The 27,586-nt window shown below is 43.8% G+C and overlaps 1 long non-coding RNA gene across 1 annotated transcript in view; it reads left to right on the forward strand.

Annotated features, from left to right (window-relative positions):
- Nucleotides 1-379: 379 nt before the first annotated feature.
- The window catches only part of LOC140728729 (uncharacterized), a 53,560-nt gene continuing 26,353 nt past the window's right edge, over nucleotides 380-27,586 (forward strand). The window contains exon 1 of the long non-coding RNA XR_012099173.1: nucleotides 380-502. This is a non-coding gene — a long non-coding RNA (uncharacterized lncRNA). The remainder of the gene's footprint in view (nucleotides 503-27,586) is intronic.

Consider the following 27,586-nt stretch of genomic DNA (forward strand, 5'->3'; position numbering starts at 1 on the left):
CATCTCTTTCAGATAAGGCTTCAATTTAGTACACTGTATGCTCACTCAGATAAAAATGACCTGCTCTGATGGTTTAACAAGGTATTTCCACCTGATGCACTGGACAACATTTTTTCCCTGAAGAAACCTAAAAATTAAATATTTAGTCATCACTTTACTTGTGGAGGCTTGATGTGCACAAATTGGTCAAGCATTCCAATATATAAATGGCTGAAAAATGGCCAGAGGTTGGAAAAGGTGTTTAATAAGTACAAACTGTGATTATTTTCATTATGTTTACCTTAAAAATAAAGCTGCTGTCCTGGATGGACTTTTATTTTCTCCCTCATATTTCAGTATGCCTGCTATCCATATATGGTATTGCCATTCCTTATAGATTTAAAGCAATTAACCTGCCCAGTACATCTTTGGACAGTGGGAGGATATCGGCATGCCCAGGAAAAATCCACACATTCAATGGAAAGGACGGACAGTCTCCTTACAGAAGACGTCAGAATTGAAGGTCAGCAAGCACTTTGGCTAATTTACTACTTATTAACTTGTGTTGCAAAGGAACTGGAAATGAATCTTGCTGCAGTTACAGAAGTTCACTCCAGAACTATGTACAGTTTTGATCTTCAAATATAAGGAAGGATATACTTTTTTTGGAGTTGGTGCAATGTTTGTTCACTAGATTGATAAATGGTTTATTATTGTCATACGTACCAAGATACAGTGAAAAACTTGTCTTGCGTGCCTTTCATACCAATCGATCCATTTATTAAGATCGTATAAGGTAAAACTCTAACAGAGTGCAAATTAAAATGTTACATTTACAGAGGCGAGGTAAATGAGGTGTAAGGTCATAAACAAGGTGGATTGTGAAGTCGAGTCCAGCTTACCATGCCAGGGGACTGTTCAATAGTCTTATAACAGCAGAACAGAAGCGGTCTTCGAGTTTATATCTCCTCCACAATAGGAGGAAGGACACAAATGTCCCAAATGGATGTGGTCTTTGATTATGCTGGCTGCTTACTGATATAACCATAAAACAATTACAGCATGGAAACAGGCCATCTCAGCCCTTCTAGTCCGTGCCAAATGCTTACTCTCACCTCGTCCCACTGGCCCGCACTCAGCCCATAACCCTCCATTCCTTTCCTGTCCATATATCTATCCAACTTTACTTTAAATGACAATCCCGAACCTGCCTCACCACTTCTACTGGAAGCTCGTTCCACACAGCTACCACTCTCTGAGTAAAGAAATTCCCCCTCGTGTTACCCTTAATCTTTTGCCGCCTAACTCACAACTCATGTCCTCTTGCTTGAAAATCCCCTACTCTCAATGGAAAAAGTCTATCCATGTCAACTCTATTTATCCCCCTCATAATTTTAAATACCTCTAACAAGTCCCCCCTCAACCTTCTACGCTCCAAAGAATAAAGACCTAACTTGTTCATCCTTTCCCTGTAACTTAGGTGCTGAAACCCAGGTAACATTCTAGTAAACCTTCTCTGTACTATCTCTATTTTGTTGACATCTTTCCTATAATTCGGTGACCAGAACTGTACACAATACTCCAAATTCGGCCTTACCAATACCTTACACAATTTTAACATTACATCCCAACTCCTATACTCAATACTCTGATTTATAAAGGCCAGCATACCAAAAGCTTTCTTCACCACCCTATCCACATGAAATTCCACCTTCAGGGAACTATGCACCATTATTCCTAGATCACTCTGTTCTACTGCATTCTTCAATGCCCTACCATTTACCATGTATGTCCTATTTGGATTATTCCTACCAAAACGTAGCACCTCACACTTATCAGCATTAAATTCCATCTGCCATCGTTCAGCCCACTCTTCTAACTGGCCTAAATCTCTCTGCAAGCTTTGAAAACCTACTTCATTATCCACAACACCACCTACCTTAGTATCATCTGCGTACTTACTAATCCAATTTACCACCCCATCATCCAGATCATTAATGTACATGACAAACAACATTGGACCCAGTACAGATCCCTGAGGCACACCACTAGTCACCGGCCTCCAACCTGACAAACAGTTATCTGCCACTACTCTCTGGCATCTCCCATCCAGCCACTGTTGAATCCATTTTACTACTTCAATATTAATACCTAACGATTGAACCTTCTTAACTAACCTTGCGTGTTGAACCTTGTCAGAGGCCTTACTGAAGTCCATATAGACAACATCCACTGCTTTACCCTCGTCAACTTTCCTCATAACCTCTTCAAAAAATTCAATCAGATTTGTCAAACATGACCTTCCACGCACAAATCCATGCTGACTGTTCCTAATCAGACCCTGTCTATCCAGATAATTATATATACCATCTCTAAGAATACTTTCCATTAATTTACCCACCACTGAAGTCAAACTGACAGGCTCTGTAATTACTAGGTTTACTCTTAGAAACCTTTTTAAACAATGGAACCACATGAGCAATACGCCGATCCTTCGGCACCATCCCCGTTTCTAATGACATTTGAAATATTTCTGTCAGAGCCCCTGCTATTTCTACACTAACTTCCCTCAAGGTCCTAGGGAATATCTTGTCAGGATCTGGAGATTTATCCACTTTTATATTCCTTAAAAGCGCTAGTATTTCCTCCTCTTTAATTGTCACAGTTTCCATAACTTCCCTACTTGTTTTTCTTACCTTATACAATTCAATATCCTTTTCCATAGTGAATACCGAAGAAAAGAAATTGTTCAAAATCTCCCCCATCTCTTTCGGCTCCACACATAGCTGTCCACTCTGATGCTCTAATGGGCCAATTTTATCCCTCACTATCCTTTTGCTATTAATATAACTGTAGAAACCCTTTGGATTTATTTTCACCTTACTTGCCAAAGCAACCTCATATCTTCTTTTAGCTTTTCTAATTCCTTTCTTAAGATTCATCTTACATTCTTTATATTCCTTGAGCACCTCATTTACTCCATGCTGCCTATATTTATTGTAGTTATCTCTCTTTTTCCTAACCAAGTTTTCAATATCCCTTGAAAACCATGGCTCTCTCAAACTTTTAACCTTTCCTTTCAACCTAACAGGAATATAAAGATTCTGTACCCTCAAAATTTCACCTTTAAATGACCGCCATTTCTCTATTACATCCTTCCCATAAAACAAATTGTCCCGATCCACTCCTTCTAAATCCTTTTGCATCTCCTCAAAGTTAGCCTTTCTCCAATCAAAAATCTCAACCCTGGGTCCAGTCCTATCCTTCTCCATAATTATATTGAAACTAATGGCATTGTGATCACTGGACACAAAGTGCTCCCCAACACATACCTCTGTCACCTGACCTATTTCATTCCCTAACAGAAAATCCAACACTGCCCCTTCTCTAGTCAGTACCTCTATCTATTGCTGCAAAAAACTATCCTGCACACATTTTACAAACTCCAAACCATCCATCCCTTTTACAGTATGGGCTTCCCAGTCATGTGTGGAAAATTAAAATCTCCCACCACCTTGTGCTTACTACAAATATCTGCTATCTCCTTGCAAGTTTGCTCCTCCAATTCTCGCTCCCCATTAGGTGGTCTATAATACACCCCTATGTGTTACTACACCTTTCCCATTCCTCAATTCCACCCAAATAGTCTCCCTAGACAAGCCCTCTAATCTATCCTGCCAGAGCATCGTTGTAATATTTTCTCTGACAAGCAACACGACACCTCCTCCTCTTATCCCTCCGATTCTATCACACCTGAAGCAACGAAATCCAGGAATATTTAGTTGCCAATCACACCCCCACCCCCCGCAACCATGTTTCACTAATAGCTACAGCATCATATTTCCAGGTATCAATCCATGCTCTAAGCTCATCCACCTTTCTTACAATGCTCCTAGCATTAAAATAAATGCATTTAAGAAATTCTCCACCTCTTCCTCTCTGTTTATCTCTAACAGTACCAAGAACTTTACTATCTTCTTTTTCTTCCTTCTCCCATACATCTGTTCCTACACTCTGGTTCCCCTCCCACCTCATATCTAGTTTAAATCCACTGGAGCCTCTCTAGCAAACCTACCTGCAAGAATATTTGTCCCCCTCCAGTTCAGATGTAAACCGTCCAGCCGGAACAGGTCCCACCTTCCCTGGAAAACTGCCCAATTATCTATAAATCTGAAGCTCTCCCTCCTGCACCATGTCTTCAACCATGTGTTGATCTGCACTATCTTACTATTTCTAAACCCACCTGCACATGGCACTGGTATCAATCCTGAGATTGCTATCCTGGAGGTCCTGTCCTTTAACTTGGCACCTAGCTCCCTAAACTTACCTTTCAGGAGCTCCTCACTCTTCCTACCCACGTCATTGGTCCCTACATGGACCACGACATCCGGCTGCTCACCCTCCCTCTTGAAAATACTGAGAACTCGATCCGAGATATCGCGGACCCTGGCACTAGGGAGGCAACAGACCATCCGGGATTCTCGATCTCTTCCATAGAACCTCCTATCTGTTCCCCTAACTATCGAATCCCCTATCACTACTGCTCTCCTCTTTTTCCTCCTTCCCTTCTGAGCTGAGGGTCCAGTCTCAGTGCCAGAGATGCAACCACTGCAACTTGTCCCTTGTAGGTCGTCCCCATCAACAGTATCTAAAACGGCATACTTATTGCTGATGGGAACAGCCACAGGGGTGCTCTGCTCTTCCTGTCTATTCCCCTTCCCCCTCCTGACAGTCACCCACCTACCTGTCTCCTGACTCCTAGGGGCGACTATCTCCCTGAAACTCCTGTCTATTTCTGCCTCTGCCTCCCGAATGATCCGAAGTTCATCCAGCTCCAGCTCCAGTTCCCTAACTCGGTTTGTCAGGAGCTGCAACTGGATGCACCTGTTGCAGGTGTAGTCATCAGGGACAGCTGTGCTCGCCCTGACTTCCCACATACTGCAAACGGAGCACTCAACTGTCCTAACTTCTACCTCCATTACCTATTAAAGGAGCTTACCCGGCCTTACCTCCCCTGGAGTGAAGCTCGTACTCAGCCTCTGCTCGCTTTTTAAATTCGCCCGCTGATCTCAGAGGCTGACTTTCACGCGCTTGCGCAGTCATGCCCCATTCAACCTCGCCTGTTCTCGCCGAAGCCTGATTGAGCCAAAGCCTTCCCACTCTGCCTCAGTCCACTCTGACGATGGCTGTTGTATGTGGCAGTCTTTCTTTTAAACCTTTGGCGCGCTACGTCACGCGCCTGCGCAGTCTAGCCTCTTTGCCCCGATCAGTTAAAAAAAAACAGCTTTTCTCCGAGCTTCTTTTACCTCTTCCTTCTCCGCCTCTTGCTTCGACTTAAATCGAAGTGATTGATGTAGTGTGAAATGTAGACAGAGTCCATGGAGACAAGGCTGGTTTCCATGATGTGCTGAGCTGTGAACACAACTCTTTACATGTTTATGTGGTCTCGTGCAGAGCAATTGCCAAACTAGAGCATTATGCATCTAGGTAGGGTGTTTCTTATTGTGCATCGATTAAAATTTGGTGAGGGTCAAAGGGGATATGCCAAATTTCTTTAGTCTGAGGATTTAGAGGTGTTGGTGAGTTTTCTGCATGTGGCATCTGTGTGTTGTACCAAGATAGGATGTTGCTGATATTCACTTCTAGGAACACGAAGTTCTTGACCTCAGCACTCCACTAGTACAATCAGGAACACGTGCACCACACCCTGAGAGAAGCCAATGATCAGCTATTTTGTCCTGCTGACATTGAGGGAATGGCCGCTGTCAAGACACTATGTTACTAGTCTATATTTCTTTCCTGTACTCCAACTCATCATTATTTGAGATCAGTCTGTTACGATGGTATTATCTGCAAACATGTAAATGGAGCTGGAGCAGGACCTGACAACATGGTCTTAAGTATATAGGAAGTAGGTCTGAAAGCTTAGGACACCGCCTTATAGAGCACCAGTGTCGAAATTAATTTGCGGGAGCTGTTACTCTCTGTTGTTAAGGAAGTCAAAGATCCAATTACAAAGGGAAGTGTTGAGGCCTAGGTCTTGTAGTATGGTATGATCATACTTAGAAATATAGTATTGAAGGTGGAGCTGTGTCAATAAACAGTAGTCTAATATAGTGTCTTTACTGTCCAGGTGCTCCTGAGATGAGTACAGGACCAGGGAGATAGCACCTTCATAGCATTAAACAAATTGCAGTGAGTTGAGGGTGTCTGGGATATTGGAGTTAATATGTGTCGTGACCAGCCTCTTAAAGCATGTTATGATGTGGGATATGAAAGCCACAGGACAGTAGCCTATTTTTAGGTACTGGAATGATAGTGGCATCTTCTTGAAGCAGGTGGAAACCTCAGATTGAAGCAGGGAGAGGTTAAAAATACCCCTGCCAGCTGATTCAAGCAGGATCTAAAGGACACAGCTGGGACAGATGCTTTCTGCAGGTTCACTCTCTAAAAGACATAGAATGATGGCTGTGGGTTCAGGTGTATTAGAGGCTGTCGGGTGGATGGAGACATCCCAATATTCTAATATTCAAAATATTCATAGAATGTGCTAAACTCAGTGAGGCAATGCCAACTGACTCATCTGGACCTCAATTTTGGACTGGTACTGTCACTTCACATCCCTAATAGCTTTTGAAAAGTCATAACTCAGTTTCATATACTGGTCAGGGTTACTTGATTGGAATGCTGTAGTCCTAGACTTCAGCATAGAGTGGATCTCCCAATTTAGTCATTAACAACCGGTCGATTGCGATCGATGTTTGAGACTTTCCCAGTAGATCCCGGAAAAAAAATGAAAAATAAATACACAAATACTGTTGTAATGTGAGCATTATAAAATAAGTAATACTAATTAGGGTAATGGTAATATAGCAATACTCCCGCTACTGAAAGCTGTTTGTAAAGAGAGCTTGTTTCCGGGTTGCGGGGCTTTAGTTGCGTTCTTTCTGCCCAGTGCGCATGTGTGTATAGTTTTCTCGCGGTTTCAGCGTAGCTTGTGCCGCATCAAAGTGACCAGTTAGATTAAATAAGAGTACAGACTATCACAAACATCAATTTACGGCACTCGCTGGTGATATCCTGCAAGGTAGCTAGGTAGAGGCTAGCTACCGATCTGCCGATCGAACAGATAGCAGCCAAATTCCAGCAAGTATTTGGTGTGCCAAGTGATACTGAAATGGAAATAATTGATGTGCAAAATGACATCGAGCTTAAAGCAAGATCAAGTGACGGTGACATTTGGGGGCTTTTCAGCAGGGAGAAGTTTCCTCATCTCACCACATGTGCGCTAAAAGTCCGTGCCTACTTCGGGTCAACTTATCTATGTGAAATTGCATTTTCACAGATGAAAATTATTAAATCTACGTACGGGAGCTGTCTTACTGTCAGACACCTCACAGACTATCTCAGACTGGCTGTCTGTAGTTATGAGCTAAATTTCAGGAACTAGCAGAAAGTATTCAGCCCCAGTCATCACACTGAGTGCAACAGTCATTTTTTTATTCATTTATTTTTTGTGTTGAAATAAAATTAACTAATGAAACTTAGAACTAAATGTGTCAATTATTGTAATATTCTTAAAGAAAGACAGCTATGGTCTGTTGATATGCAAGTTAGTGTTTTCTTGTTTGAATTAATTTGAAAGTTTGACAAAAGCATTTCATGTAATTTAAATACAATTAGTCTAATTAAAAGGCCTCAAATTGGAAGTACAATCTCAGCTGTTTTGTTTCTCTAAACGATTTAGTAGGTAGATCTTGCCTTTCACTAAGGTCGAAGTAGGGGATCTTGGGCTTAAAAAGTTTGGTGACCACTATCCCAGTTCATCCATGATTTCCAATTTGACCCCTTTGTGATCAGTACTCAACACACTTTCTGACACCACCTTCAAGTTGGCCCAATGCCTGGGGATCAGTTTACTTTGGAGGAGAGAATAACATTAGCCTTTACACACTGTCATCACACCCACTTCACAGATGTCCAAATAAATGTGATCACACATCCAACTCTAGTCACAAGTTAATTCCATTTTGTGTTGTGAGATTGAAGAGTGCAGCTGCCTGCATGGCTTGGGCTTGAAAGCTGCAACATGTTGGTGATGTAATTTTCTTCTGGGAAACATATAATTGGACATCTATCCCTTCACCTCCACCCATCCCAGTCCAATATAAGATGGAAATAGAAGAGAATGTAAAGAATTTATGTTTTACAAATTGTTAGGGTTAATGTTAGGGTTAATTCGAGACTGCCATTACAGGTCAGGAGTGGCTCACGTAATGAGAGGGAGGGGGGAGCGAAACTGGGGACCCCGCTACATCGAAACTACCAGTGTCACGCGGTTCAGTAAACAAAAGAAACAGGTAACTCGTGAGCATATGGCTGCGGGCCAATAAGATGGACACAAGTGCCCGATATTACCTAATATGTAGCGGGGGGTTGTGCTGGGGGGGAAAGGGATATAAATAAGAGCAGATTGTAAGGGGAGGTCAGAACGCGCCTTCTCCAGCGACTCCGTCGATTCGCTGTACCAGTTACGAATTCTGCAATAAACCTAAGTTTTGTAATATTTGTCTCTCTTCCTAAACGAACACAGGGCAGAATTTCAAGCCCAACAAAATCCTGTTTCAAATAATTGATGAAAATTACAGAGAACCTGTTTTGATCTGTTACCATTCTGCCCACCCAATCTCAAACTAATGTTACTAACTCGTAATACAAGCAAGTCAAAATAGGAAGTGAATGAGCAGGGAGGCAGTGGTAGAATAGTTGGAGATAAAGAGTATTTGTGCAGAAAATTTATTCTTCATATATATCTGTCATCCCCCAAGTCTTTTGTTTCCTTACACCAATCAACACAGGCTTATTTATAGGAATAGTGACTACTAGATTTATTAAGACTTGAATCTGCCAGAATTACCCAGGCCATTAGCCAACCATTGTAAAGAGGGAAGACTGATCAATTGTACCAGTTGAGTTGCTGAGAACAGAATCACAGCTGAATATCTGGTGCCAGGAAGAATGAGAAGACACATACCCCATTGAGAACCTACTTTTCTGAAGTGAGAACTACCATTTTCCAAATATAATAAATATACAAATTGTGCACGGTACATACCTCAGTTTTATCTCTAAACTAATTGACAGCAGAACCATCTGAATTTATATTTTGAATGCCAGGTATTAAAGGTTTTTGTTAACCAGATCAAATTAATCAAGGATACATTTTACACTAACCCATTGCTGCTTTTTTTTCATTAAGTAGGACACAAAGTTATCAACCAATAAAATTGAAAGGATTATTGTTTGAATTAAAAATTATAGATATGCTTGTAATTAGAGTAGAATTAGTGTAGAGTCCATTGTCAACTATGTTTTAAAGTTTGTCTACAACCTGGATGTTTTAATATCGTATCAAATCAATTCAAAAAACCATACTATTTTTCTAACCTCTGTACCTAACACATTGTCAAGCATCATCCAATTGCTACTTTTAGTTATAATGTTGATAATGTTTTAAACAATATGTGCTTTTTGACAAAGTAACTTCTTTAAATTTGTTTTTTAGATAGATAATGGGTTATTGAATGTCATCTGAAGTTCAGCTGTTGAGAGGTTTCATTCTCCATAGCTGACAGTTGTAGAGACAGTTTTATTTGCTAATGTTTGGCATTGGTCAGAACCATCTTCCACATCAACTGTTCTTTATGGAGCCCGAGCGACCAGGTCTATGAAATTTTCATCGAATTCTTCACAGAAAATCGCAGAACAGCTGCTAATTGATTGCTTGATGTTCCAGTGAGATTGTACCAACTCTTATTAGGACTACAGTCACACAAATTGTGAAACTAGGCAGTTTGTTAAATGCAGTAGAATATATAGCTGGCCTTGTGTTGTTATACCATTAGGAAAACCAAACATTAGTCTCTCTGTGCCTCCCAGCAGTTTAATGAATCCACAGCTGATTGAGAAAGGGGGGAATTGTAGTTTTGGTAGCCCGATTATGCACAACAAGCTCAAACACACCCAAAGGGTGAATAGTTTTCTTCTGAGATGTGTATGGTGATTATAGCTTCACGAAAACAACTCTAATTGAGTCAAAGTAAGTGCATGTATCTAATAGATTCTTAACATCTAGGGAGACTTTTATTTATCCTAAAAATGTAATATTGTAGCGGTGTGCTACACGCAGCGCTGAAATAACGACACGCAGTCGGTGAGTTGCAGTTGCAAAAGAGATTTATTCAAACTTCGCGGCCTCACTTTAAAGCCTTCCTGTTCCCATCCTCTCTGGGTGGGAATGCTGTAGGGGGCGCGTATTCACAGTCCTGTCCCGCGCGCGGGCTTTTCCCCTTGCTGGTGAAGAAGGCCTAGCGCCCTTTTTGGGACCGGCCTCAATGCCAGCGCACGCGACTTTCTGAGCCAGTTCGAGTGCGCTGGGAAGTGGGTCGCCACATAACCGCCCCCCCCAGAACCAGCGATACACCCCCCAATGTCCTCAGTCTGGGTCGGACACTGTTTGGGAGGTCTGCCTCTGCGCCGTGGTGCCTGAATCTTGACCGGCTGTGCCAAGTCCACATGGGCCGGTTTGAGTCGGTCCACTGTGAAAACCTCCTCTCTCCCCCCAATGTCCAGCACGAATGTGGACCCGTTGTTTCTGATCACAGTAAATGGCCCCTCGTAGGGCCGTTGTAGCGGTGTCCGGTGTCTGCCCCGTCATACAAAAACAAACACAGTTCTGCAGTTCTTTGGGTACGCATGTCGGGTTCTGCCCATGCTGTGAAGTGGGTATGTGGGTCAGGTTACCGAGCCTCTCACGTAGTCTGCCCAGGACTGCTGCGGGTTCTTCCTCTTGCTCCCTTGGGGCTGGTATGAACTCCCCGGGAACGACCAGGGGTGCGCCGTACACCAACTCGGCCGATGAGGTGTGCGGATCTTCTTTGGGTGCCGTGTGGATTCTGAGCAGGACCCAGGGAAGCTCGTCCACCCAGTTAGGCCCTGTGAGGCGGGCCACGAGAGCCGACTTCAGGTGATGGTGGAAACGCTCCACTAGTCCATTCGACTGTGGGTGGTAGGCAGTTGTGTGTTGCAGCTGTGTCCCCAAAAGGCTGGCCATAGCTGACCACAGGCTGGAGGTGAACTGGGCGCCTCTGTCGGAGGTAATGTGGGCTGGTACACCAAAGTGAGATACCCAGGTGGCGATCAGTGCCCGGGCGCAGGATGCGGAGGTGGTGTCGGTTAGCGGGACCACCTCTGGCCATCTTGTGAACCGGTCTACGATGGTTAGGAGGTGCTGCGCTCCTCGCGACACTCGCAGGGGGCCCATGATATTCACGTGAATGTGGTCGAAATGCTAGTGGGTGGGGTGGAACTGCTGCGGCAGGGCTTTGGTGTACCGCTGCACCTTGGCTGTTTGGCAGTGCATGCACGTTTTGGCCCATTCACTGACTTGCTTGCGGAGTCCTTGCCAAATGAACCTCTTGGCTGCCATCCGGACGGTTGACCTGATGGAGGGGTGCGCCAAGTTATGAATGGAGTTGAAAACGTGCCACCGCCAGGCTGCCAGGACGATGAGGCGGGGTTGGCCGGTGGTTACGTCACAGAGTAGGGTCCTCTCACCTGGGCCTACGGAAAGGTCCTGGAGCTGCAAACTGGAGACTGCAGTTCTGTAACTAGAGATCTCCTCGTTTGCCTGCTGCGCCTCCGCCAGCGCTTCATAGTCTACCCCCGGTACAGGGCTTGGATGTTAGGTCTGGAGGAGCGTCCCCCACGACATTGTCCTTTCCCGAGACATGCCGGACATCCGTTGTGTATTCGGAGATGTAGGACAGATGGCACTGCTGGCGGGACGACCAGGGGTCGGACACTTTTGTGAACACAAAGGTAAGCAGTTTGTGGTCTGTAAATGCGGTGAAGGGCCTACCTTCTAAGAAGTGCCTGAAATGCTGGATTGCCAGGTATAGCGCCAACAGTTCCCGGTCGAAAGCACTGTATTTGAGCTCGGGTGGTCATAGGTGTTTGCTGAAGAACGCCAGGGGTTGCCAGCGACCCTCGATGAGTTGTTCCAGCACTCCATTGACTGCCGTGTTGGATGTGTCCACTGTGAGGGCGGTAGGGACGTCCGTTCTGGGGTGCACTAGCATCGCAGCATTTGCCAAGGCTTCTTTGGTTTTAACGAAAGTGACTGCGGACTCCTCATCCCAGGTAATGTCCTTGCCCTTACCCGACATCAGGGTGAACAGGGGGCGCATGATTCGGGCAGCTGAAGGGAGGAAGCGGTGGTAGAAATTCACCATACCCACAAATTCCTGAAGGCCTTTGATTGTGTTGGGTTGGGGGAAATGGCGGACCGCGTCTACCTTAGCGGGCAGAGGGGTTGCCCCGTCTTTAGTAATCCTGTGGCCCAGGAAGTCGATGGTGTCGAGCCCAAACTGGCATTTGGCCTGGTTGATTGTCAGGCCGTATTCACTCAGTCGGGCATAGAGTTGACGGAGGTGGGACAGATGCTCCTGACAACTACTGTTGGCTATGAGGATGTCGTCCAAATAGATGAAAGTGAAGTCCAGGTCGCGTTCCACCGCGTCCATTAACTGCTGGAATGTCTGTGCAGCATTCTTTAGGCCGAACGGCATGCGGATGAACTCGAAAAGGCCGAACGAGGTGATGAGTGCCATTTTGGGGACGTCGTCCGGATGCATCGGGATTTGATGGTATCCCCATATGAGGTCTACCTTGGAGAAGATCCATGCACCGTGCAGGTTTGCCGCAAAGTCCTGAATGTGTGGCACAGGGTAGCGGTCCGGTGTTGTAGCCTCGTTCAGCCTGCGGTAGTCGCTGCATGGTCTCCAGCCCCCTGTTGCTTTGGGCACCATGTGCAGGGGGGAGGCCCATGGGCTGTCGGACCGCCATATGATCCCCAATTCCTCCATCCTCTTGAACTCCTCCTTTGCCAGTCGGAGCTTGTCCGGGGGAAGCCTTCGAGGACGGGCATGGAGGGGTGGTCCCTGGGTCAGGATGTGGTGCTGTACGCCGTGTTGCGGCATGGCTGCTGTGAACTGCAGTGCCAGAACCGATGGGAAATCCGCCAGGACTCTGGTGAAGTCGTTGTCGGACAGCGTGATGGAGTCGAGGTGTGGGGCCAGCAACTGGGCTTCACCCAGGGAGAACGTCTGAAAGGTCTCGGCGTGGACCAGTCTCTGCCTCGGCAGGTCGACCAGCAGGCTGTGAGCCCGCAAAAAATCCGCACCCAGAAGCGGTTGGGCTACGGCGGCCAGAGTTAAGTCCCACGTGAACCGGCTGGAGCCGAACTGTAGCTGCACCGTATGGATGCCATAGGTCCTTACTGTGCTGCCGTTCGGGGCCCTCAGGGTGGGATCCGGTTCTCTGTTGCGGAGGTAGGTAAGACGCTGATCTCGGCTCTGGTGTCGACCAAAAAGCAGCGTCCCGACCGCTTGTCCCACACATACAGGAGGCTATCCCGATGGCCAGCCACCATAGCCATCAGCGGCGGCTGGCCCTGGCGTTTCCTGGGAACTTGCAGGGCGGGCTACAGCGGCGGGCTTCTGCGCCCCACCGCTGGTGGTAGAAGCACCATTGTTCGTTGGTCTTCTCACTCCTGCCTCTGGGGTTAGTGGGCCCTGCTGCCGGGCCTGGTCTGGTCTGCTGCTGGGCGCATGGCTTGGTGATCTGTGTGACAAAGGCCCCACTCTCCTTCTTGGCTTTCCACAGCATGTCTGCCCGGGCCGCCACCTTCCGGGGGTCGCTGAAATCCGCGTCGGACAGCAGCAGGCGTATGTTCTCGGGCCCCTGCTCTAGGAACACCTGCTCAAACATGAGGCAGGACTTGTGTCCTGCAGCCAGGGCCAGCACCTCGTTTATTAATGCCGACAGCGGCTCGTCTCCCAAACCATCCAGGTGCAGTAAGCGGGCAGCTCACTCGCGCCGTGAGAGTCCGAAAGTGCTTATGAGCAGGGCTTTGAATTCTGTGTATTTGCCGTCCTCCAGGAGCAACTGTATGAACTCCTCAACCTGGGCGGCTGTCTCCTGGTCGAGGGAGCTCACCACGTAGTAGTAACGTGTGGAATCCGTGGTTATCTGCCGAATGTGGAATTGGGCTTCTGCTTGCTGGAACCATAGGTGAGGTCGCAGCGTCCAGAAGCTTGGCAGTTTTAACGAAACTGCATGAACAGATGCGGCGTCGTACATCTCCGGTCCAAATATCGTTTGGACCGTCGGGGTCACCAATTGTAGTGGTGTGCTACACACAGCGCTGAAATAACGACACGCATTCGGTGAGTTGCAGTTGCAAAAGAGATTTATTCAAACTTAGCGGCCTCGCTTTCAAGCCTTCCTGTTCCCGCTGTTATGCCCGCAGCCCCCTACTTTGTGAGAATTGCAAGAGCACTCTTGGGTTGGGTCAGGGGACCCAGGAAATGAGAGGAGACGTGTGGACTGTCTCGTTCCCCGGCGATGTAAAGCAAGGGGAAATGGCCATTGTCTCTTGGAGACAAATTTGTGGATTGAGATCCTATGCTACGTGAGAGCCCTCGGGCAAAGTGGGCTGGGTGAAGGCGAGAGATTGCATCATCCCCCAACCTGATTGACATCTACAACCCTGCAAGTCAGGATAAAAGAGGGGCTGCAGGAACAGCCCCCTCAGACGCACCAGAAGAAACGCTAGCGATCCCGTAATAGCAGGAAGCCATTTGAAGGAAGCCATGTGCGTTCGGTTCCCTTGCCTGGGGGCCGGTGGCTGGTACCACGGAAAACGATTTTTGAACTAACAACGGGGAACCAACTCCCCCGACTCAACGGATTGGCCTCATAAAGGACACGGGCAAGTTTAAGACTGTCTTTCTCTACAACCCAAAAAGCTGCATCTTGAATGACAATTGACTTTTATTTTTCCATCGGACAATACAGTATCCCCTAGACAACTGATAGAGCTATTTCTTATTGATGATTATGATTATACCCGCACTTTTAGATTGAGTATTGACGACGTATATTATCGGAATGTTTGTATTAATCTTATTTTTGTGCCCCTTTATAAATAAAGACTTTTAAAAATAGTACCATCAGACTTCAACAGACTTCTCTATCTTTGCTGGTAAGTGACCCAGTTACGGGGTACGTAACACCACCCTCCCTGGGTGGGAATGCTGTAGGGGGCGCATATTCACTGTCCCATCCCGCGCGTGGGCTTTTCCCCTTGCTGGTGAAGAAGGCCTGGCGCCCTTTTTGGGACCGGCCTCAATGCCGGCGCGTGCCAATTTGTGAGCCGGTTCGAGTGCGCTGGGAAGTGGGTCGCCACAATATATAATTTTAAGTATGTAAATTACCTACCAACAGCAAGCCAGAAGTATGTTGCTCAATGAGTTTAATATCATTATTAACATGCTTTTGGATTGAGAATTGGTCTATTGGACATGTGCTTTTGATGCGAAATATGTGAAGTTGGCCATGATAAGGATCAAAGCACATGATCTATGTAAGCATGTAAATGAAACACAAGAGATTCTTTTTCGGATAATATGAAAAAAAGATTGAATCTGCATTCAAGTCAAAGATCTAATTACAGTGATGTGGATTAGTGAGTTTCTTTGTGAAATTTGTTAACTTAGCAGCAGCAGTTCAATGCAATATATAATATAGAAGTAGAAAAAATAATTAAATAATAAATAGTAAATCAATTACAGTATACGTCTATTGGATAGTTTTAAAATTGTGCAAAAACAGGAATAATTTATATTAAAGAAGTGAGGTAGTATTCACAGGTTCAATGTCCATTTGGAGATCAGATGGCAGAGGGGAAGAAGCTGTTCCTGAATCACTCAGTGTGTGCCTTTAGGCTTCTGTACCTCCTACCTGATGGTAACAGTGAGTAAAGGGCATGCCCTGGGTGCTGGGGGTCCTTAATATTGGACGCTGCCTTTCTGAAACACTGCTCCTTGAAGATGTCCTGGATATTTTGTAGGCTAGTACCCAAAATGGAGTTGACTAAATTTACTTTCTTTTCTTTTTCAATATTTTTATTGATTTCTCACAAAAAAGAATACAAAGTACAGGAGGATATATATCACATATCAATTACAATATATTTGAATCACACTTATAGTCTCATTACCCCATATTCATGTAAATTAAATTGAATCATAATATTGAAAAGTAATCATTTTATTTTAGAAAAAAATCTAAACCCACTACCAAGAAAAGCTGTTTGGTAAAGAAAGAAAAAAGGGAAAAAAAATCCTTATCATATAGTAAAATGTATTATTAGCCAACATTTGTACTTGATAACAAATCAAAGATTTTGAAAATAATTAAAAAAAGGTCCCCACAATGTTAGAATGTCTTGTCTTGATTCAGAAATTGAACAACGAATCTTCTCTAAGTTTAAGCATGACATAACATCGCTTAGCCATTGAGCATGAGTAGGCGGAGCAACATCCTTCCACCTAAGCAACAATGCGCTCCTAGCTATAAGAGAAATAAAAGCCAAAATGTGCAAATCAGGTGTCTCCAAGATAATATCTTTTCCTTCAACAATACTGAATAAGGCAGTCAAAGGGTTTGGTTTAAAATTTACTTTAAGAAGTACAGAAAAAGTTTGAATTACTTCCTTCCAGTATTTTTCAAGACTCGGGTATGTCTAGAACATATGAATTAATGAAGTCTCTCCATTGTTACATCTGTCACAACAGAGAGATATATCAGAATAAAACCGAGACAGCTTATCTTTAGTCATGTGGGCCCTATGGACCACTTTAAGTTGTAGGAGGGAGTGACGAGCACAGAACGATGAGGCATTAACCAATTTAAAAATATAATTCCAAGTTTCCTCAGAAATTGAAGTCTGTAAATCTTGTTCCCAGAGATGTTTAATTTTGTCTAAAGGAACGTTTCTCATTCCCAACAAAATACCATAAATATTAAACATTGATCCATTATGAAAAAGTTTCAAATTAAAAATTACATCTAATAAATTCTTATCAGAACTTTTAGGAAATGTATGTAATTGAGATCACAGAAAGTCTCTAATATGTAAATATCAAAAAAGTGGGTTTTTAGTAAGCTATATTTAGCTGACAACTGCTCAAATGAAAAGAGAATTCCTCCAACAAATAAATCCTGGAAGCATTTAATACCCAGTCTGTCCCAATCTTTAAAAATTACATCAGTCATAGAAGGTTTAAAAAGTAGAAAAAAATGGGACTTGAAAGAGAAAATCTCAATAAACCAAAATATTTTCTAAATTGTACCTAAATCCTCGAAGTAAAACCCTCTGCAGTTACTTTTGGTTCTGTGCAGCAACCCCCCCCCCCCCGCCCCCCTTACGAGACAGTGATGCACCTTGTCAGAATGTTCTCCACGGTAGATCTATAGAAGTTTTGGAGTGTTTTTAGACAATAGACAATAGGTGCAGAAGTAGACCATTCTGCTCTTTGAGCCTGCACCGCCATTCTGATCATCTACTATCAATACTCGATTCCTGCCTTGTCCCCATATCCCTTGATTCCCCTATCCATAAGATACCTATCTAGCTCCTTCTTGAAAGCATCCAGAGAATTGGCCTCCACTGCCTTCCAAGGCAGTGCATTCCAGACCCCCACAACTCTCTGGGAGAAGAAGTTTTTCCTTAACCTACCCCTTATTCTCAAACCAGGCCCTCTGGTACTGGACTCTCCCAGCATCTGGAACATATTTCCTGCCTCTATCTTGTCCAATCCCTTAATAATCTTATATGTTGCAATCAGATCCCCTCTCAATCTCCTTAATTCCGTCGTGTACAAGCCCAGTCTCTCTAACCTCTCTGCGTAAGACAGTCCGGACATCCCAGGAATTAACCTCGTGAATCTACGCTGCACTTCCTCTACAGCCAGGATGTCCTTCCTCAACCCTGGAGACCAAAACTGTACACAATACTCCAGGTGTGGTCTCACCAGGGCCCTGTACAAATGCAAAAGGATTCCCTTGCTCTTGTACTCAATTCCCTTTGTAATAAAGGCCAACATTCCATTAGCCTTCTTTACTGCCTGCTGCACTTGCTCATTCACCTTCAGTGACTGATGAACAAGTACTCCTAGATCTCTTTGTATTTCTCCCTTACCTAACTCTACACCGTTCAGATAATAATCTGCCTTCCTGTTCTTACTCCCAAAGTGGATAATCTCACACTTATTCACATTAAACATCATCTGCCAAGTATCTGCCCGCTCACTCAGCCTATCCAAGTCACCCTGAATTCTCCTAACATCCTCATCACATGTCACACTGCCACCCAGCTTAGTATCATCAGCAAACTTGCTGATGTTATTCTCAATGCCTTCATCTAAATCGTTTATGTAAATCGTAAACAGCTGTGGTCCCAATACTGAGCCCTGTGGCACCCCACTAGTCACCACCTGCCATTCCGAGAAACACCCATTCACCGTTACCCTTTGCTTTCTATCTGCCAACCAGTTTTCTATCCATGTCAATATCTTCCCCCCAATGCCTTGAGCTCTGATTTTACCCACCAATCTCCTATGTGGGACCTTATCAAATGCCTTCTGAAAATCGAGGTACACTACATCCACTGGATCTCCCTTGTCTAACTTCCTGGTTACATCCTCAAAAAACTCCAATAGATTAGTCAAGCATGATTTGCCCTTGGTAAATCCATGCTGGCTCAGTCCAATCCTATCACTGCTATCTAGATATGCCACTATTTCATCTTTAATAATGGTCTCTAGCATCTTCCCCACTACTGATGTTAGGCTGACAGGACGATAGTTCTCTGTTTTCTCCCTCCCTCCTTTCTTAAAAAGTGGGATAACATTAGCCATTCTCCAATCCTCAGGAACTGATCCTGAATCTAAGGAACATTCGAAAATGATTACCAATGCATCCGCAATTTCCAGAGCCACCTCCTTTAGTACCCTAGGATGCAGACCATCTGGACCTGGGGATTTGTCAGCCTAAATATTCCTGGATTTAGTTGCTTCAGGTGTGATAGAGTAGGAGGGGCCAGAGGAGGAGGTGTTGCATTGCTTGTCCGAGAAAATCTTATGGCGGTGCTTTGGAAGGATAGATTACAGAGCTCCTCTAGGGAGGCTATTTGGGTGGAATTGAGGAATGGGAAAGGTGTAGTAACACTGATAGGAGTGTATTATAGGCCACCTAATGGGGAGCGTGAGTTGGAAGAGCAAATGTGTAAGGAGATAGCAGATATTTGTAGTAAACACAAGGTGGTGATTGTGGGAGATTTTAATTTTCCACACATAGATTGGGAAGCTCATTCTGTAAAAGGGCTGGATGGTTTAGAGTTTGTGAAATGTGTGCAGGATAGCTTTTTGCAACAATACATAGAAGTACCGACTAGAGATGGGGTAGTGTTGGATCTCCTGTTAGGGAATGCGATAGGTCAGCTGACAGATGTATGTGTTGGGGAGCACTTCGGGTCCAGTGATCACAATAGCATTAGCTTCAATATAATTATGGAGAAGGACAGGACTGGACCTAGAGTTGAGATTTTTGATTGGAGAAAGGCTAACTTTGAGGAGATGCGCAGGGATTTAGAGAGAGTGGAATGGGTCAAGTTGTTTTATGGGAAGGATGTAATAGAGAAATGGAGGTCATTTAAGGGTGAAATTATGAGGGTACAGAATCTTTATGTTCCTGTTCGGTTGAAAGGAAAGGTTAAAGGTTTGAAAGCACCATGGTTTTCAAGGGATATTAGAAACTTGGTTCGAAAAAAGAGGGATGTCTACAATAGATATAGGCAGCATGGAGTAAAGGAATTGCTCGAGGAATATAAAGAATGTAAAAGGAAACTTAAGAAAGAGATTAGAAAAGCTAAAAGAAGTTACGAGTTTGGTTTGGCAAATAAGGTGGAAGTAAATCCGAAAGGCTTCTACAGTTATATTAAAAGCAAGAGGGTAGTGAGGGATAAAATTGGTCCCTTAGAGAATCAGGGTGGTCAGCTATGTGTGGAGCCGAGGGAGATGGGAGAGATTTTGAACGATTTCTTCTCTTCGGTATTCACTAAGGAGAAGGATATTGAATGGTGTAAGGTGTGGGAAACAAGTAAGGAAGTTATGGAACCTATGACAATTAAAGAGGTGGAAGTACTGGCGCTTTTAAGAAATTTAAAAGTGGATAAATCTCCGGGTCCTGACCGGATATTCCCCAGGACCTTGAGGGAAGTTTGTGTAGAGATAGCAGGAGCTCTGACGGAGATCTTTCAGATGTCATTAGAAACAGGGATTGTGCCGGAGGATTGGCGTATTGCTCATGTGGTTCCATTGTTTAAAAAGGGTTCTAGAAGTAAGCCTGGCAATTATAGACCTGTCAGTTTGACATCAGTGGTGGGTAAATTAATGGAAAGTATTCTTAGAGATAGTATTTATAATTATCTGGATAGACAGGATCTGATTAGGAGTAGCCAGCATGGATTTGTGCGTGGAAGGTCATGTTTGACAAACCTTATTGAATTTTTTGAAGTAGTTACGAGGAATGTTGACGAGGGTAAGGCAGTGGATGTAGTCTATATGGACTTCAGCAAGGCCTTTGACAAAGTTCCACATGGAAGGTTAGTTAAGAAGGTTCAGTCGTTAGGTATTAATGCTGGAGTAATAAAATGGATTCAACAGTGGCTAGATGGGAGATGCCAGAGAGTAGTGGTGGATAATTGTTTATCGGGATGGAGGCCGGTGACTAGCGGGGTGCCTCAGGGATCTGTTTTGGGCCCAATGTTGTTTGTAATATACATAAATGATCTGGATGATGGGGTGGTAAATTGGATTAGTAAGTATGCTGATGATACTAAGGTAGGAGGTGTTGTGGATAATGAGGTGGGTTTTCAAAGCTTGCAGGGAGATTTATGCCGGTTAGAAGAATGGGCTGAACGTTGGCAGATGGAGTTTAATGCTGAGAAGTGTGAGGTTCTACATTTTGGCAGGAATAATCCAAATAGAACATACAGGGTAAATGGTAGGGCATTGAGGAATGCAGTGGAACAGAGAGATCTAGGAATAACAGTGCATAGTTCCCTGAAGGTGGAGTCTCATGTAGATAGGGTGGTGAAGAAGGCTTTTGGAACGCTGGCCTTTATAAATCAGAGCATTGAGTACAGAAGTTGGGATGTAATGTTAAAATTGTACAAGGCATTGGTAAGGCCAAATTTGGAATATTGTGTACAGTTCTGGTCACCGAATTATAGGAAAGATATCAATAAATTAGAGAGAGTGCAGAGACGATTTACTAGGATGTTACCAGGGTTTCAGCACTTAAGTTACAGAGAAAGGTTGAACAAGTTAGGTCTCTATTCATTGGAGCGTAGAAGGTTGAGGGGGGATTTGATCGAGGTATTTAAAATTTTGAGAGGGATAGATAGAGTTGACGTGAATAGGCTGTTTCCATTGAGAGTAGGGGAGATTCAAACGAGAGGACATGATTTGAGAGTTAGGGGGCAAAAGTTTAAGGGAAACACGAGGGGGTATTTCTTTACTCAGAGAGTGATAGCTGTGTGGAATGAGCTTCCTGTAGAAGTAGTAGAGGCCAGTTCAGTTGTGTCATTTAAGGTAAAATTGGATAGGTATATGGATAGGAAAGGAGTGGAGGGTTATGGGCTGAGTGCGGGTAGGTGGGACTAGGTGAGATTAAGAGTTCGGCACGGACTAGGAGGGCCGGAATGGCCTGTTTCCGTGCTGTGATTGTTATATGGTTATATGGTTATATAGTGGCATATGAATTAGTGGCATATCTAGATAGCGGTGACAGGATTGGGCTGAGCCAGCATGGATTTACCAAGGGCAAATCATGCTTGACTAATCTATTGGAGTTTTTCGAGGATGTAACCAGGAAGTTCGACAAGGGAGATCCAGTGGATGTAGTGTACCTCGATTTTCAGAAGGCATTTGATAAGGTCCCACATAGGAGATTGGTGGGTAAAATCAGAGCTCATGGCATTGGGGGGAAGATATTGACATGGATAGAAAACTGGTTGGCAGATAGAAAGCAAAGGGTAACGGTGAATGGGTGTTTCTCGGAATGGCAGGTGGTGACTAGTGGGGTGCCACAGGGCTCGGTATTGGGACCACAGCTATTTACTATTTACATCAACGATTTAGATGAAGGCATTGAGAATAACATCAGCAAGTTTGCTGATGATACTAAGCTGGGTGGCAGTGTGACATGTGATGAGGATGTTAGGAGAATTCAGTGTGACTTGGATAGGCTGGGTGAGTGGGCAGATACTTGGCAGATGACGTTTAATGTGAATAAGTGTGAGGTTATCCACTTTGGGAGTAAGAACAGGAAGGCAGATTATTATTTGAACGGTGTAGAGTTAGGTAAGGGAGAAATACAAAGAGATCTAGGAGTCCTTGTTCATCAGTCACTGAACAACGGCAGTGAAGAAGGCTAATGGAATGTTGGCCTTTATTACAAAGGGAATTGAGTACAAGAGCAAGGAAATCCTTTTGCATTTGTACAGGGCCCTGGTGAGACCACACCTGGAGTATTGTGTACAGTTTTGGTCTCCAGGGTTAAGGAAGGACATCCTGGCTGTAGAGGAAGTGCAGCGTAGATTCACGAGGTTAATTCCTGGGATGTCCGGACTATTTTACGCAGAGAGATTAGAGAGACTGGGCTTGTACACGCTGGAATTAAGGAGATTGAGAGGGGATCTGATTGCAACATATAAGATTATTAAGGGATTGGACAAGATAGAGGCAGGAAATATGTTCCAGCTGCTGGGAGAGTCCAGTTCCAGAGGGCATGGTTTGAGAATAAGGGGTAGGTCATTTAGGACAGAGTTAAGGAAAAACTTCTTCTCCCAGAGAGTTGTGGGGGTGTGGAATACACTGCCTCGGAAGGCAGTGGAGGCCAATTCTCTGGATGCTTTCAAGAAGGAGCTAGATAGGTATCTTATGGATAGGGGAATCAAGGGATATGGGGACAAGGCATGAACCGGGTATTGATTGTAGGTGATCAGCCATGATCTCAGAATGGCGGTGCGGGCTCGAAGGGCCGAATGGTCTACTTCTGCACCTATTGTCTATTGTCTGAGTCTTGAAAAATATTGGAAGGAAGTATTCCAAACTTTTCCGGTGCTTTCTAAAGTAAATTTTAAACCTAATCCTTTGACAGCCTTATTTGGTATTGTTGGAGGAAATGATATGTTTTGGAAACACATGATTTGCACATTTTTGCTTTTATTTCTCTTACAGTCATTGGAAGGATGCCACTCTGCCGCCTCATACTCATTGGTTACATGATGTTATGTCTTGCTTAAATTTAGAGAAGATTCACTGTTCAATTTCTGAACCTAGATAAGATTTTTTAACATTGTGGGGACCTTTTCTGAACTATTTTCAAAATCTTTGATTTGCTATTAAGCACATATATTGGCTAATAATATGTTTTACTATATGATAAGGATTTTTTTCCTTTTTTTTTAAACCAAACAGATGTTTTTTTTCTCTGGAAGTTGGTTTAGATTTTTTTTTGTATAATAAAATTATCTTTTTTCAGTATTATGTTTGAATTTAGTTTATATAGATATGGGGTATTGAGATTATATTTGTGTTTCCAATATATTGTAATCGATATGTATTATATATCCTACTGTACTTTGTATTATTTTATGTAAGAAATTAATAAAAATATTGGAAAAGAAAAGACATCTTCGTTAACCGTACTGACCTTCGAAGCAGTTATATTTTTTAGCTGTATCAGGCTGAAATGAGAATATTTAATCATATACATTGAGAGTTCTGCTGCCACATGAGTTCCCTCAAGATGCCTTGGAAGTTATCGCCATTTTGGAAACTATGGCTTTGTGTAGTGCAATCACCCAAGTTCAGTACGATGTTCTCCTAAGAGGTTGTCTGGTGGTGGGTCCTCAGGTGGCTGTAGAAGCCTATCTGGGATCCACATCAAGGATCAAGTTCCTGGGTGTCAGGATCTCTGAGGATCTAACCTGGTCCCAACATATCAATGCAGTTATAAAGGAATCAAGACAGTGGCTATACTTCATTGGGAGTATGAAGAGATTTGACACACCAACAAATACACTCAAGAACTTCTGTAGATGTACCATGGAGAACATTCTGACAGGCTGCATCACTGTCTGGTATGGGGGGTGGAGGGAGCTACTACATAGGACCAAAAGAAGCGGCAGAGGGTTGTAAATCTAGTCAGCTCCATCCTGGGTACTAGCCTACAATGTACCCAAGACATCTTCAGGGAGCGGTGTCTCAGAAAGGCAGTGTCCATTATTAAGGACCTCCAGCACCCAGGGCATGCTGTTTTCTCACTATTACCATCAGGTAGGAGGTACAGAAGCCTGAAGGCACACACTCAGTGAGTTAGGAACAGCTTCTTTCCCTCTGCCATCTGATTCCTAAATGGACTTTGAAGCCTTGGACACTACCTCACTTTTTTTTAATATACAGTATTTCTGTTTTTTGCACATTTTAACCTATTCAATATACGTATACTGTAATTTATTTACTTATCTATCATCATTATTATGTTTTACTTTTATCTTTTACTGCCTTGAACTGCTGCTGCTAAGTTAACAAATTTCACGACACATGCCGGTGATAATAAACCTGATTCTCATTCTGGTGCAGTATGGACAAGGAGAATTGGTGGCTGTGGTTAGTGTTTTTTGTTTTGGTCTTTTGTTTGGTCATTATCCCCTTTCACAGCCCCTCCTTGACCAGATTGCATCCAGTTGCATCTATTGTCACTTCCCAGTTTTCAGAGGTAATGTTGAACTACTGGCTGACTTTAATGTTAAATAGTTAATTCCTAGTCAGGGGGAAGCCAACACTGCTTTGTGCTGGACAAGTCGTGCTTATTAACGACTGATTGTTTTGATGAGGCAATGAGAGTGCTAATGAAGATAGGACTGTGGATGTTGTCTACATGGATTTTAATATGGTGTATGCCAAGGTCCCTCATGCGAGACTCATCTAGAAGATTAAGATGCATGGGATGAATGGTGATTTGACTGTGTGAATTCAGAACTGGCTTGCATATAGAAGATAGAGTGCAGCCTTCTAGCTGGAAGTTTGTCAACAGTGGTGTTCTGCAGGGATCTACCGGGACCTCTGCTGTTTGTTATGTATATTAACGTAGAGGGTGGGTTAGTAAGTTTGCAAATGATACATTTGGTGGACAACATAGAAGACTGGCAAAGAATACACTGAGATATAGATCATTTGCAAATATGGGTGGAAAATGGCAGATGGAGTTTAATAAAGCCAAATGTTACACCTTGGTATGTCGAATGTAAAAGAGACAGTATACTGTTAATATCAAGACCCTTAACAGAGTAGATGAGCAGTGGTATCTTGGAGTCAGGCAGCTGTGGAGGCAGTCATTTGGTGTATTTAAGGCAGAGATAGATAGGTTCTTGATTAACAGGGCATCAAAGGGTATAGGGTAAAAGCAGGGGAATGGGGATGACTGTAAGAAATGTACCAGCCCATGGTTGAAGGCGCAGCAAAGTCAATGGGCCAAATGACCTACCTCTGCTCCTATATCTTATGGTCTTATGGTTCAAGTTTACAGTTCCCTGAATGTCACTATAATATTGTGGTTAAGAAGGCATATGGCATACTTGCCTTTATTAGTCGAGGCACTGAGTTCGAAAGTCAGAAAATTATTTTGCAGCTTTATAAAACTCTAGTTAGGCCATATCTGAAGTAATGCATACAGTTCTGGTCACCCCATTCTAGTACAGATGCCAAGGCTTTGGAGAAGATATTTACCAGGATGTTGCCTGGATTAGGGAGTGTTTGCAGTCATGAGAGTCTGGACAAAATTTGGTTATTTTCCTGGGAATTGCGGAAGCTGAGGGGAGATCTGATTGAGGTTTATAAGGTTATGGCAGCCATAGATAGAGTAGACAGGGAGTATCTTTTTTCAAAGGTTGAACTGTCTAAAACCAGGGGGCATGCATTGAAGGAGATTGTGAGTAATTTCAAAGGAGATAATGAGGGGCAAATTGTTTTTTACACAGAGAGTGGTGTGTGCACTGTTTGGGGTGGTGGAGAAGCAGTTGTCAGGGAATGTAGAGGAGGCTTGATCCAAAAGCAGAACAATGGAGATGGTTTAGCAGTAGTGATAACTTTAATAATAGACAGTAAATAACAAGTCCACGAGGGGCCATAAATCAAGGGAGAACAAAACCTAACACAACAGGCAACAAGGTAACTTTAGACAGGGATAGTGAAATCTAGGAGCAACTGGTTGATGCTGGCTGGTTCGATGACCAAAAAAGGACTGTGGATGGAAACTGGGGTTTAATAGGCTGCAGGTGATGAGTCTGGAATAAGTGGCAGGTGAATCCTATTAGCTGGGAGGAAAATGGGAGGTGTGCAGGCTGTGAGGTGTCGGCAGGAGCAGGCCTGACAGCAGAAACAGTAGAGAATATTAAGAGACTGGATTGGGGAGGGAAGTGTTGGAAGTGATACTCAGCAGGTTAGGCAGCATCTGTAGAGAGAAACAGAGTTAATATTTCAGGTTGATAGACTTTCAACAGAATGCCTGGTGGATGAAAGTTCATCAGATTGTATCATTAATGCCATTTCCCACTCCACAGATGCTGCTGACCTGCTGAAAATCCTTAACATTTGTAAGAATTCCTTTCTCTCCGTGCCTGGGCAGTTAATAAAGGAAGGATCCAAGACATGTGATGGGTTCCAAAATGTGCCTGGAAAAAATGTCCGTAATTTTTCACACGTGTATATAACACTCGGTTGCTGTAGGCCAATGCTGAAAACCAATTTCAGCAATCTTTGAGAGGCTGTCTGCAACCCATAGATTTATGAGATGAGTAAACTAGTAAACTTACCCCTCATACTGCACTTTCACATGTTTCCTACCCACTGCTATAGTCTGTGAGCCTTGTCTGACCCTCCTCTTCCCATGATCTGCCAATTGACTATCGTTATTGCCGATCAACCACTTTCACTTTCTCTTTGTCCCTCTATCACCTCTACTCAGTTGCTTCCTGATAAACGTCCTCCTTCTAAACTCAAATGCGTCGGCATCTGGTCAATGATGCTTCGGTCCTCACAGGCTAATAAATTTTTCAAAAGCTTCAGCTTTAAGAGAGATAGATATTTGATAAGGGAGATGAAAGGGTTCTAGAGTCAGGGAGGAATGTGGAGTCAGTTACATCAGCCATGAACTTATTAAACGGTGGCACAGGTATGAGGTGCCGAGAGGTCTTCCTGCAGGTGTTCAAAAGCAGGACTATAAATGTAGGGATTTCCAATATCGAGTTCAGGAGATGCTGCTTTTCTCAGAGAATGTGTGGCAGTGTGACTACATGGAGTCATTGAAGGAAGTAGCAAGGTGAAAGTGTAAGAATAAGTGAAGTTGAAAAGACTGGAAGGGTAAGTGGCCAGGAGGGGTTGGAGGGTTGGACAGAGGCTTGCCTGGAACATAAGAACATAATAAGACCATAAGAAATAGGAGCAGGAGTAGGCCATCCGGCCCATCAAGCCTGCCCCGCCAGTCAGTAAGATCATGGCTGATCTGTCCGTAAACTCAGCTCCTTCTACCTGCCTTTTCCCCATAACCCTTAATTCCCCAACTATGTAAAAAT

This window comes from Hemitrygon akajei, chromosome 6 (assembly GCF_048418815.1).
Source record: "Hemitrygon akajei chromosome 6, sHemAka1.3, whole genome shotgun sequence".
Classification (NCBI taxonomy): domain Eukaryota; kingdom Metazoa; phylum Chordata; class Chondrichthyes; order Myliobatiformes; family Dasyatidae; genus Hemitrygon; species Hemitrygon akajei.